Source organism: Protopterus annectens, chromosome 13.part0 (genome assembly GCF_019279795.1).
Source record: "Protopterus annectens isolate FY-2018-M chromosome 13.part0, PAN1.0, whole genome shotgun sequence".
NCBI lineage: Eukaryota > Metazoa > Chordata > Ceratodontiformes > Protopteridae > Protopterus > Protopterus annectens.
Genome location: NC_056747.1, coordinates 433,735,731 through 433,748,547, shown reverse-complemented (window position 1 = coordinate 433,748,547; position 12,817 = coordinate 433,735,731).

The following is a 12,817-nucleotide window of genomic DNA, read 5'->3' as shown; positions in this document are numbered from 1 at the left end:
AATGCCCAGGACCAGCTAGTTGACACCCCCACAGGGGGTGCCAAAATCCTGGATCTGATGCTTATCAATATGGGGACCACTGAAGCACCTTCATTGTGATGTCTTCCCTGGTGAGATCTGACCATAAATCTGTCTCATTCAAAGTTACTATCACACCTGATCCCTCTAGCACCAATTAAACTAAAAACTTCTTCAAAGCAGATTATAACCTCTTACGGGATGGTATAAATAGCTTCTCTGCACCTCCCCCCTCAGATGGAACTGGCAACTATGCCGAGTTCTACACAGATGCTTTATACAAACACCTGAACAACTGCATTGACTCGGCCATACCTGATAGGACCAAAACAAGCTCTTCAAGGAAGAGCAAACCTGTCTGGTGGACAACTGCCATTAAGAGGCTATACAATAAGAGGAAGAAATTGCTGTCTAAGAATAACAGGGAGTGAGCTCTAAACGAGAAACCTTCCCTCCTCAGCTTAAACAAGCAAATAAGACTTCTTGTGAAGTCCTCCAAAGCTAACTACAAATCCAAATTACCTTCCTCAAATAAGGACAACCATAAGGCGTTCTTTAGTTACATCTGTAACCTAAAAGGAAAGGCCCAGATTTGTGCCGAACTTGTAGTTAATGATACCACATATACTGAGACTGTGGGCATTGCTAATCAGTCAGCTGACAGGTTATATGAAAACTTCTTTCCCCTGTCCCTGCCACACTTACCCCAGGACATCTCTACCACCTGTCCTCTACCTTGTATTTCTAAAGAGCAGGTCAAGAATGCCCTTTCTAAGGTCAAAAACAGCATCCATGGGACCTGATAACATCTCAGGCTGCATCCTACTTGGGCTCAAACAGTTAGCAACACCACTGGGTACTCTTTTCAGTCATATTCTAAGCACTGGCTTCATCCCAGCTGAATGGAAAAAGGCCATCATTATCCCCTTGCACAAAGGTGGTGATTCCACTGACCCTGGGAAGTATAGACCTATTATCCTGACTAGCCTTATCTACAAAGCCATGGAGAGAATCATCAAAGACATTATCAACAAAGATATTGATAATCTCCATACACTTGACCCTACTCAGTTTGGATTTGTCAAAGGGAAATCATACCTGTTAAACCTAGTGGACATCTTTGAGACAGTCACCAAGGCCCTTGATGAGAGGAAATCTGTGCATACAGCCTACCTAGACTTAGCCAAGACTTCTGACACTATCTCCCACTCAGGCATAATTGACAAACTCTCCCAGCTAGTTATCAACTGGTCTATCATTAGACTGGTTCACTGATAGAACCCATATAGTCAGAATACAGGAATCCACCTCCAACAGCAGACCTGTGACCAGTGATGTTTCACAGGGATCAGTCATGGGACCGTTACTGTTTGGAATCTACTTCTCAGAAGTGCAAGATGAAATTAAAGGTCTGTGGTTAACAAAGTTTGCTGATGGCTGCAAAACGGAGCAGTCATAGAATCTCCAGTCTATGCCAACATCCTACAAGAGGGCTTTACACAAACAAATGACTGGTGCCAAAGTCATGGCCTTAAACTCAATGCAAAAATGTATCCTCATCCCTTTCTGTAAGAGTGATGTTCCTGCTAACTACCACATCAATAACACCACCCTAAATATGCATTCAGTGGTGATAGACCTGGGAACACAGGTTGACAGCAGCCTTACCTTTGATCACCATGTCTTCACAATGGTAAGAAGAGCATTGCATATTTCTCATCTCATAAGTAAGGGCATTGCCTCCAGAAAAAAAAGATGTGATAACTTCCCTGTACTCTCCCCTCATCAGGCCAATAATTGAGAACAATGTCCCTTTTGGTATGTACCTTTCCAAGCACCTGCAGCAATTGGAGAAATCACAAATGTTCCTCACAAGGAAAATTCAAGGTCTTCAGCATCACTCCTATGCGGATCATCTGAAATCACTGTCATTTTATTCTGTTTCATACAGACTACTCAGACGCGATCTCTGACTTGCATATAAGGCAATCTCTGACCCTGCTTTATTGGAAATGCTGCATATCCATAAGTCAAATGGTACACAGGTTACTCACTCTAATGGCCTTAACCTGGTATGTGACTTTAACAGAACCTGCTGGAGGGACAGATTTGTCTCCTGGAGATTACTACACCTTTGGAACAGACTCCCGTTTCATGTTAAGCAGAGCACCTCATTGGCCCACTTGAAACCTAATCTGGAGGATTGGATGGATAACTGTAAATTCTCCCCAGGGGTTCCACCCATATCCCTCTTAGACAAGGGTGATAGGTGCTGATCGTGGAAATAATGGTAAAACTTGGCTAGGCTTGTAAGGTCCCCAGAGTCTGTAGCCTAGTAAGCTCCTATGATCCTATATTTAGCTAACACAGAAAGTGCATTCTAGACTTTTCACAATGCTAGGGAAATTTGCTGAGATACCTAGGTATAAGTGTAATATGGATAAAACCAAGGATGTAGTAGTGAATTATGTTCCCATGTTTAGGATGGTGAAGGACTATCCTTACCTGTGAGGGCATTACTAAATTACATATTTGTGAATATCTTTAGTGAAGACTGTACAGCAAGGGAAAAGAAACCTGGGAAGAAACCAAAGAGAACATTTAGCTATGTTAAAGAGGTGGAGTACATTAACTCTGGATTTAGATAATAAAATTCAAGCAATCAAGATGTTAACTCACCACACTCAGTACTGCACTCATACTGCCTGCACTCATACTGCATACTCTATAGGCGTTTGTGTTTGATCCAGTTAAGGGGTTCTGGGGCTTATTGTGAAGGGAGTTAAAAGAAGTTCATTTGGGAGGGCAAATGGCCAAGAGTTTCCTGGGATGAAATAAGACTACCATGGGAGCAAGGGTGATTAGCTCTGCCAGATCTACAGGACTGTTACAGGGCAGCTCAGCTGATACTAGCTTATTTGTTACAATTTACCTCCTATGATTCTAAATGGAAACAAATGATGTTTTTGTAAACAGAAGAAGACTGAGCACAACTGGTTAGAACATGCCTGATATCTTTGGATCACTGGTAGCTGACAGTGATGGCCTGGCCACCTCTCTCAAAACAGTACATTCCCATTCCCCTCCCACTTAATTATTGGCTTCAAATTCTCTTCTAATATTTGAGGAATGAGAAAAATGATGAATACCTTCCCACTGCTACAGCTGAACTGCCAAAAAGAAAAAAAAGCGTAAACCAATGGCAGACAAACAACCAAGGCTGGTGCAACAAAGTATCATATATCTGGAGGTGCAACAAAGTAACATATATCTGGAGGTGCAACAACGTATCTCCCAGATATACGATACTTTGTTGCACCAGCCTTGGTTGTTTGTCTGCCGTTGGTTTACGCAATATTTGAGGAATGGTCTGTTCCCATAAGTCCATTTCCTCTTTTGCCACCCCTCCCTGGCTAACTCTTCAATTCAGCTGTGTCAACCTCTGCTTTATATCCAAAACAGCCTTTAACTCTGGCAGTACATCAGACTCCAGTTTTCTCGATATGGATTTTTTTCAAAAGTTACCACTAATAACCAAGTAGTACTTTTACATATATTATTTCTTACAAAACTAAAGGCAAGTTTAAAAATAACAAACAATGAACTCCAACTCCCCTCTTTGATCTGTAATGCATCTCCAGTAAATTTAAGATACTGTAGAAAACATTTCATTTGATCTTTCTTGGGTATAAAAATATTTGCAGAAGCATTTCTAGGCACAAATCCTGCTTTTTCTCCATTTTGTTATTATCTTTTGGGCCTAACAACAGTGTTCCTAGATGATTCGCCTACCCAGCAGTCCTTGCCAATCATTCATTATCTTCTTCTTTACCCCACTTGAGTTCTCATGAAAGGCTTGATACAGTCGACTAACTACATTTTTCTAGAATTTTTTGTCCCCGCCTCTACTAGTCTTCTTATTAATTCTGGCATTTTCTGTTGTTTTTCTTCAGTTCTGACAAACACTTTTCCAGTTCTGTAATTTCTCATATATTTAACATTTTCCTGCTGCCTAAACTTACAGTTCTCTACAATTTCCTTCCACCCTGTAGTTCATTCCCCTTGCCTTAGCTGCTGACAAAATAGATCTGAGCTTACCAGGTACCATTTTTATGGGATAACCTTATTCCATTCACTACCCTGCATTAACCCTATGGGCCATAATTCAGTCTTCTATGGGAATGTCTTCTAATATCAGCTGATTTCTTCACCATATTATAAATTTCCCTAAGAAATATATTATTGACAGCTATCCCTTGTTTCTGGGACCAGATAGTGAGTCTCCGCACCTGTTGGTCTTCTTACAGACCAGTAAAACCTATGTATGTTTACAGATAACATACCTGTGGCAATGCTGGGTCATCAGTGTGACTCCTACCACCATGGTGCTTGAAGACTGCTACATGTTAATTGTTTACATAGCCATTACCACATACATATCTTGTTATGAATGTTGTCACTGCAGCAGCCCTGATGCCCTTATACTACAGATATGCATGTGTGTTTTTTTCTGTGTAAACTGTTCACGATCACAAATAACTGCCCTACAGTAATGGCTCATGCTACTATTAACCAAATGCATCACCTATGGACACTCATGCAATTGTCATAAGCTCTTTTTCCACATACAAGCCACCACCATATAACAGCATTCTCTCACCCTCTCTGAAAAGGGATACCAGGATCTTCCCCATCACCAAGCTATACCTCTATATTTGGTTGTCAGCCAACAGTGGTTAATCTGTCTCTGGCAATTTCCTTTTCCTTGGTCTTGATGTTTCAATGATCCAGCAATGCTATTGTGCTATTGTCCTATTATGGCAACCCACAACACTGATATCCCCCTTCATTCCCTGCAACACCTGGTCACCAAAGGCTTTGTCTGCTTTATTTTTCTTAAGTATATGCATGCTATCTGTGAACGGGGCATTTCATAAAACCTCCCTCTCTCTCTCTCTCTCTCTCTGCAGTGAACTTTTCCAGCTGCTATGAACTCCTTTGGTCCTATAACAAAATATGTACACCCGTGAGTTACATATGTGGATGGATGCATATGCATGACTGCCCACTGCTACTATTCAGCTTTGTGCGCAACTATGCTGCCGCCATTCTTACACTGTGACATTGTGCAGCAGCAGGGGTGATATAAGAAATGTTTGTTGTAACTGTGCTGACAGCACAGTCTATGCTGAAAAAACAACAGGGTCTTCATATTACCCCCCCGGAACATGTTTTGTAGTCCACATTTATATGGGACACTGTTAGAAACCCTATGGAGCAGGGCAGTTACCTGGTCTGTACTTGTTCCCTCTTCCCTGTCAGGGTGAGTACTAGCCCCACTTGCAGACCTGCCACATTTTCTGCCCTGTTCCATGTCAGGCTGAGCCCCCCCTCCAGCAGAAATTGCAGCGTGTCCAGCCCTGTTCCTTGTTAGCTTGAACACCCCTCATCCCTTAACTAGCAAGCAAAATACAATTTTCCTCTTTGTCTCTTGTCATGCCCTGGGCTGTGTTACCCCCCCCCCCAATAAAGTCCACTGCTAATTAAGAGACCTTGTTGCCTCCATAGCCTCCAAACAACCTTATGTAGTTACTTCAGTCCTGAAGTCCATTACCAATACCCTGTCTGCCTATATATCAGTACACTCTGTTAGCCACTATATTCTGATTCTAAAGTGCTTACTTTAACATCATATCCCACAATATGCTAACAGAAGCTTCTATAATGTTAAAAAGAGCCTTGTAGTGCAACAGTGAAACTCCTGAGGTGATTTAGTTCAGACAAAGCTGAATCACAGTTATAATTCAATGTATTATCACAGCATTATCATGCTTTTTACTTTTGTCTGGTCATTCACTGGCTGGGAAATCATTTGCATATTTGCAATGCACACACATACACTGACACAGCCAAGCCTGTATGGCCACCTGGCCTCACTGGTGTTACTCCCAGTCTTGTTTCCATGCTACCCAGTGAAGCATGTGGCATGGCGTTCAGTAGATATGGCCACGTGCACCAGGATGCAGTTTTCCTCCCTGTTCTTACCTGCAGAGTTTATATGGCCTTTTCATTGACTGAGTTCAGCAGAGCTTTTACTTGGTGCAGCCAGAAAACCAAGGTCTTCCTACACCCACTGCTTGAGTGCCACAAAACTGATGCCTGGTGCCAGCTCTTTAGGACATTGAGCTATGCCAAAGCTATCCCCCACTGTGGAGAGCAGTGCAGGCACATGTATACTGACCTACGTAGACATTAATCAGACCGGTTCAAGCAGTGGGAGACAGAGGTTAGTAACTGGGAGCCACCTTGTTATTTTAAGCATTCTGTTCTTCATTTGGCACTGTACATTCCATCTATCAACTTTAGTTGTGATCAGCTTATGTTGCCAGGGATATGCTGATCCGATTACTGTTTGGTCTATGTTGTACAGCAGCCAAAGAGACTGAAGACAACAGGATGGCCTGTCTAAGAATGTGTGAAAGGCTCGACCAGTGGCTGCTTAAGTGTAGTTTACTGCTCTCTACTTTAATGAAGTAAAATGTGCACATACTAATCTGTTGTGCTTCTTTCTTTATTTTTTTTCTACAAGGGGAGCTATGGTGCTGTCTGTATTGAGGTTGCACTAGCCACAGTGTTTTCAGCTTGGTCCTCAGTAGTCATCAGGCTTACCTCTCTACAGAATGAAGAAGTTCACTCTGTGAAAGGTGACTTGAACAGCTCATTGGTAACTTCTCCAGCCACATCTCAAGTGGGTGGCAAAGGCTCCTTCTCTGACAGCAGTCTTAATGAGAACACTTGCATCACCCAGCAGGAAGTGTGGCAGCTGGTGAGGACTGTGGTTGACTGGCAGCTGTATGCCTGCATTGATACCCTAGAATATCTCCTTGTGTGGATGAATGAATCGAGTTGCATGGTCAGCCAACCCCTCCATCATGCCATCATTGGTGTTGCCTTCCCATGATTTTGGCCATGGAGATGACTGACAGCTGGGTGGGTTACCCTCTGGGCTGGTTAGGTAGGATCTCCATATCCCTACATATTGGCCCCATTCCTTATGTGTTATTCCTGGTCCCCAGTTTGTAGTCAAGTCATCCCCAGCTATTCACCCTCTGTAAGGCAACTTTTCTCTACTGTTGATGTTTTAGTTTCAGTACCTCTCCTGTCAATCTTAGGATGTGTTTTATGCTTGTCTGTTCATGCTTCCTGCCTTATACTGTCCTTCTCCCCTGCACTTGCTCAGTGCTCCCTACCCTCCACTACTCTTCTTAAAAATTGGATACTTATATGAAGAAACCAAAGATCACTGGATCACCAGGCTGATAAAATGCAGACCGTTTATTAAGACAAAAAACATAAAAACAGGTAAGCGCTTTCATGTTTACCCCTTCATCAGACAGTGCATTTTACACCGAGGCTCAGTTTTAAATGAACAATAACCAATCCACCTTCAGTACTGAGCCCTCTTCCTCCTTAAGGCGGGCTTAATGGGAATAACCCTATTCAAACCAGAGGCTCTATCTGCTCTTAACTCAATAATATATTTATCCTCATTGTACTCACTTAAATTTGTTATATCACCACATTTGGCAGTTAACCTATTTGCAATGCCATAAAAACAAATGTATGACCAATATTCGCTCTAATATGTTGATATAAAGCATTACAAACATTTTCTAGCCATATGGCTGATAAATGTTTCACAATTCTATCTTTTAACCTGCAGTTCATTTTGCCTACATAGAATGAACAGCAATCTTTGCACTGGACCAGATATATAACATCACATGTCTGACAATCAGCATACTGTGATAGAAAGTAACATCTACCTGTGCTAGGGTGAATAAACAGATTATCCTTCCTAATAAATGTGCAAGCTTTACAGTGTTTGCATGGAAAAGTGCCCTGATGGCAGGATAATACTTTCCTAACCATATTCTGTCCATTACATAATAGGCCTTTCAGATTCCTATTGCACTTGAAACTAAGGAAAGGATGACTTCCAATAATATTTTTAAGTTTCTCATCAGTTAATAAGATCTTCCAGGTCTGTTGTATGATGTTGCACACTCCCCCTATGTTGTTACTGTATTTTAAGGTGGCACGTAAATTATCATCCCTAGATGAATTTTGTTGTTGATCGATATCAGCTGTTGTGTTTATATCAAAGAGCCATGGCTTAACCTTGAGCAGCCTATCTTTGCTGCTGTCATCCAGCACTCATTGAACAACCTCCTTCTTATACACGTTTGTTAAAGTTATTCACTAGACTTTTTGATTCTCTCCTAAATCAGTCATCATCAGTGCATAATCTGGAGGTTCTATACACCTGCCCCTTTAAAATGTTCTCAAATAAATGTCTGGGGTGCATGCTATTGAAAGCCAGGAAACTGTTTCTCCAACAATCCTTTCTATACAGAGCTGTCTCTTTAAACCCCTCCCTATTCTTCATCAAACGCACATCAGAGCGTGAGAGTCCAAATAAGCAATCAGCATATGCAATTCATCCTGGCTACCTTTCCATAGCAAAAACACATCGTCCACAAATCATACATAATACCCCAAAAATTCCTTCCAGCGATGTGAGGTATTAAAAGTCAGCCTATCCTCCTAGTATGCTAACACCAGGTTTGCATATGAGTTCGGACAAGGCGTACCCATGCAATGGTGCTGACTACCGAAAGGTTTGAGTACACTGTAACCATGAGAGTAAAACCTCTAGATATGGAAGAAATATGGAACTACGAAAGCTTATAGTGTCTGGTCTGGAAGAGTGATACTCCTCCTTGGGGGAGCGGAGCCTGTTGCTGACTGGTAGCTTAGGCCGGTGGCCTCTAAGGGCTGAGGGTCGTACTCTTGGCTATCTGAGAACTCCTGGTCATGAAAAAACACATTGTTTTTTATACCTTGCTTAAAGTAAAATTTTCTGCAAAATAGTTTCAGGTCCAACACTACGTTTGTAATGGACACCCTTTGGGTCAGAATACAGTTTAGTCCTTTTTTCAGTGTACCCATATAAATACCCTTCCTCTGCCAATAATAACATTCATAAAACATAAAAACATTATTATTCAATATGCATTTGAGTAAAATGTAAATAGTATTCAAAGTGTCATGGTCTAAGGTTGCATCTTGACTTAAAAAAAGACTCAATTGCTGCTAACCCATACTCCTCTGTAATAACAGTAAACAAATTATTTATGTCCAAAGTTACTAATAAATAATTGTCACTATCAATTTCAGTCTTAGCATATAAATAAAACAATTGTAAAAAATGTGCTTTGTCCTTCAAAATTCTCTGGACAGATGTCAATACCTTTGTCAACTTGGATTCCACCCATATGGATACATTCTCCATAACCCACCCCCTGCCTGATACAATAGGTCATGGGGGGGGTTCTTAGGGTCCTTGGTATCTTCAGAAGAGCCTTAAACATTGGAACCACTGAATGCTCTATCTATATAAATCTGAATATTTCATCTTTAATTTGCCCACTTTGTTTATAGACAAGTAAATTGTGTTTTACCTTATCTATCAACATTTTCACTTCAATGGTGGAGAGCTGTTGGTATGTGGTATTATTTTTTTAACATATTCAGCACTTTGCTGAAATAAAAATCATGGTCCATAATTACCACTGCACCCTCCTTATCAGTAGGTTTAATTGTAATATCTCTATTATGCATTAATGATCTTAAGGAATTCCTCTGTCCAACAGTTAAGTTATGAAACACAGCACCATGCTTAGAATTTAAATATGGAAAATTTAAATGTGAAACTTGGCACATGTCCCAAAGTAAAAGTATAGCTTTCTCCCCCCACCTTTTTACCCTTCATGTCCCTTCTGTATGTTTCACTGCCAACTTTCTTCCAGTTCAGACTCAAAGAAATAAACTCATGCCTAATAAAATGTTTATGGTTTCCCAAAAGAAACAGAATAGCTTTAATACATCATATCAGACCATGGGAGGATTAAACTTTCCTGATATAGAAATATATATATAAAAGCATCAATATCTAAAACAAGCTCAGATTGGATAAGTCCAAATGATTCTACAAATTGGAAAGAATTATTAACTGTAACATCAATAAATGAATTTGATTTGCAAAAAAATTTTCAAATAACAGATAAAAAACATTTGCCATGGCACATATTATGTATTAGTATGCAATATAATATAACTAAGCCCACTAAAACTCGTATGATTAATTATTACATTGACTCATTTAGAAAAATTATTAATGCAAATATAGATTTAAAAATCTGGTTTAATCTTTTAACACCGTTAATACTTACAAAGAGTTATCCACATAAAATATACAGAGAAATAATTAATTCCTAGGAATAGAAAGAATTTGTTTGTTGATTTCAATGTATCAAAGAACTAAAAGTTCTAGATATGCAAACAATAGAAACAACATACAAAATTCCACAACAAGACTGGCTAACTATGCAAAGCATTCTGATGTATTTTCTAAGATTTATGCAGAATAATTAGTAATTCTTCATTTAAAGGAACACCTAAACTTACGAAATACCTATACGAAATCATATATAAAGATTATGACATGGAGAAACCGTATTTCGAAATTTTATAAGATATTGATAAATTATAAAATGGGCGGCCACGGTGGTGCAGTGGTATTCATTGCCGCCTCACAGCAAGAGGTTCTCCGGTTCGATTCTCAGCTGGGGTGCCTTCTGTGCGGAGTCTGCACGTCCTCCCTTTGGTCGCGTGGGTTTTCTCCGGTGCTCCGGTTTCCTCCCACATCCCAAAGACATGCAATAAGTGGATTGGACACTCTAAATTGGCCCTAGGTGTAAGTGTGTGCATGTGTGTGCCTTCTGTGGAAGGTTGGGTGCCGGGCTGGCAACTCGACACTGTAAAACTCCTCTGCCAATCATGAGCGGACAGATGATCTGCTGTGGTGACCCCTGACCGGGAAAAGCCAAAAGAAGAAGAAGAATTGATAAATTATAAAACAACACCCAAATCCTCATATTAGAATTATATAACAAAAGGACACTCATTACAGCTAACTGAAGAAATTAAATCAAATATTTTATTATCAATAAAACATGCATCCTTTACACAATACTGGAAAGTTTTTAATTGGAAATGTTTGCACTGATCATTCTTAACTCCAGACAGAATTATTAAAATTAATATATTGGAGGTGTGAGCAAATACACAATGCAGATCGGAATCACATTTTTTTGACTATGTTAAAATTAAGCCATTTCAGAATGGTATTAAAAATTTTTTACAAGCTTTATTTAATGAATCTTTTAACTTCTCTAAAGCTCTAGTGTTATTAAATGTGTATGAAGGTCTTCATTTGAATGAGTCCAATATGCATCTAGTTTGGACAACACTTGCAATCTCAAGGAACTGCATAATGTAATACCGACTTTGGAAGACTCTACAGCCTATCATATTGAAGACATTGTTTGAAATTAAATAAAAAGAAATTAAGGATCATCCATCCTAAGCCATTTATTAACATGGAAAAAAAAAATTATAATTTTTGTTGACACGATAATAACTGAACAACACACTGATAACTGGACTGACTTATACATACATAAAGTAATTGTATATATTGAGCTTTGTTATAGTGTCAGGTGATATAAAATAGTGTACGTATAAAACATTTTTGAGAAAAAAGTGGAGTACTCCTATTGTGTATATACAAGCAGCTATGAATACTGGCCTAGAGCTTAACAATGCAGATAGAAGGTTAACAATACTTTGTAGTACAGTACTTTTATACTACGTACAGATTATAATCATGTCTCCAATCATAACCACATTTGTATGTGTTTGAGACATGGATGGCAAGAAAATCACCTTGAGAGTGAAGCACAAGAGGAAAATCTTGCCATCCATGTCAAGAATACATTACTGAAGGTTGAGACTGGAGACCTGATCATAATGCTTAGTAGTGCATGAAGCTTTAACTGTTTCATGTAGAACTGTTAACATAAAGTGTTTTTCTGGCTCTGAATTCAGGTAAAGCCCATAGCGAGTTCTGGCAGTACTCATGCCTAATACTACACCTGATACTAACAAGGTTAGAAATGTGTTTAACAATTATTAAGCATCTTTCTATGTACTACTAATACTGTGTCTTGCATTAGAGTAGCACTTAAATGGGTTGTCTTTTGCTGATACTGAGCCGTACATGTACTACAAGGTATTGAGAATTATTGAAATGAAACTCTCCTTCGTAAGCAGATGTGTAATTTGTAAAATTTGCTATAAGTTTTATATTTTGTTTATGGATTGAGTTGTGGTTGAAAAGGGAATGATGATGGATCTAATGACTAACTCACTTAAAAAGCATGAATAAATGATATTAAATTTGATATAATTTAGCATAGTCCATCATTAGACTCCCACATATTTGTTCTCACTTAGATAATATCAAAAGCATAAAACTCTTCATATCATAGAATAAGGGGTTCTGTAACGCAAGCCACACAGTGGTTCAAAGGGTCATGTGTAACCCATCATTTTGGTTAGTAATGGACTGTGTGATACTATGTTCGCTCATACTCCATGGTCACTGAATTAACATACAGTAATACTGAAGCTATAATAATCTGATCCTTCAGAAGCACTGCCTCCTGAATGGTGATATAGGAGGGCTGGCTGCCCACTTAAAAATGCATTATATTAATATTTTTTAGCAAGTGTTGTTTTGCTTTAATTTTCTTCAGTGAATAGCATTTGCTAAAGATTTGAACAACGATGCATGTTTTCACATTATTTAGTTTTACACAACTGAAATATACCC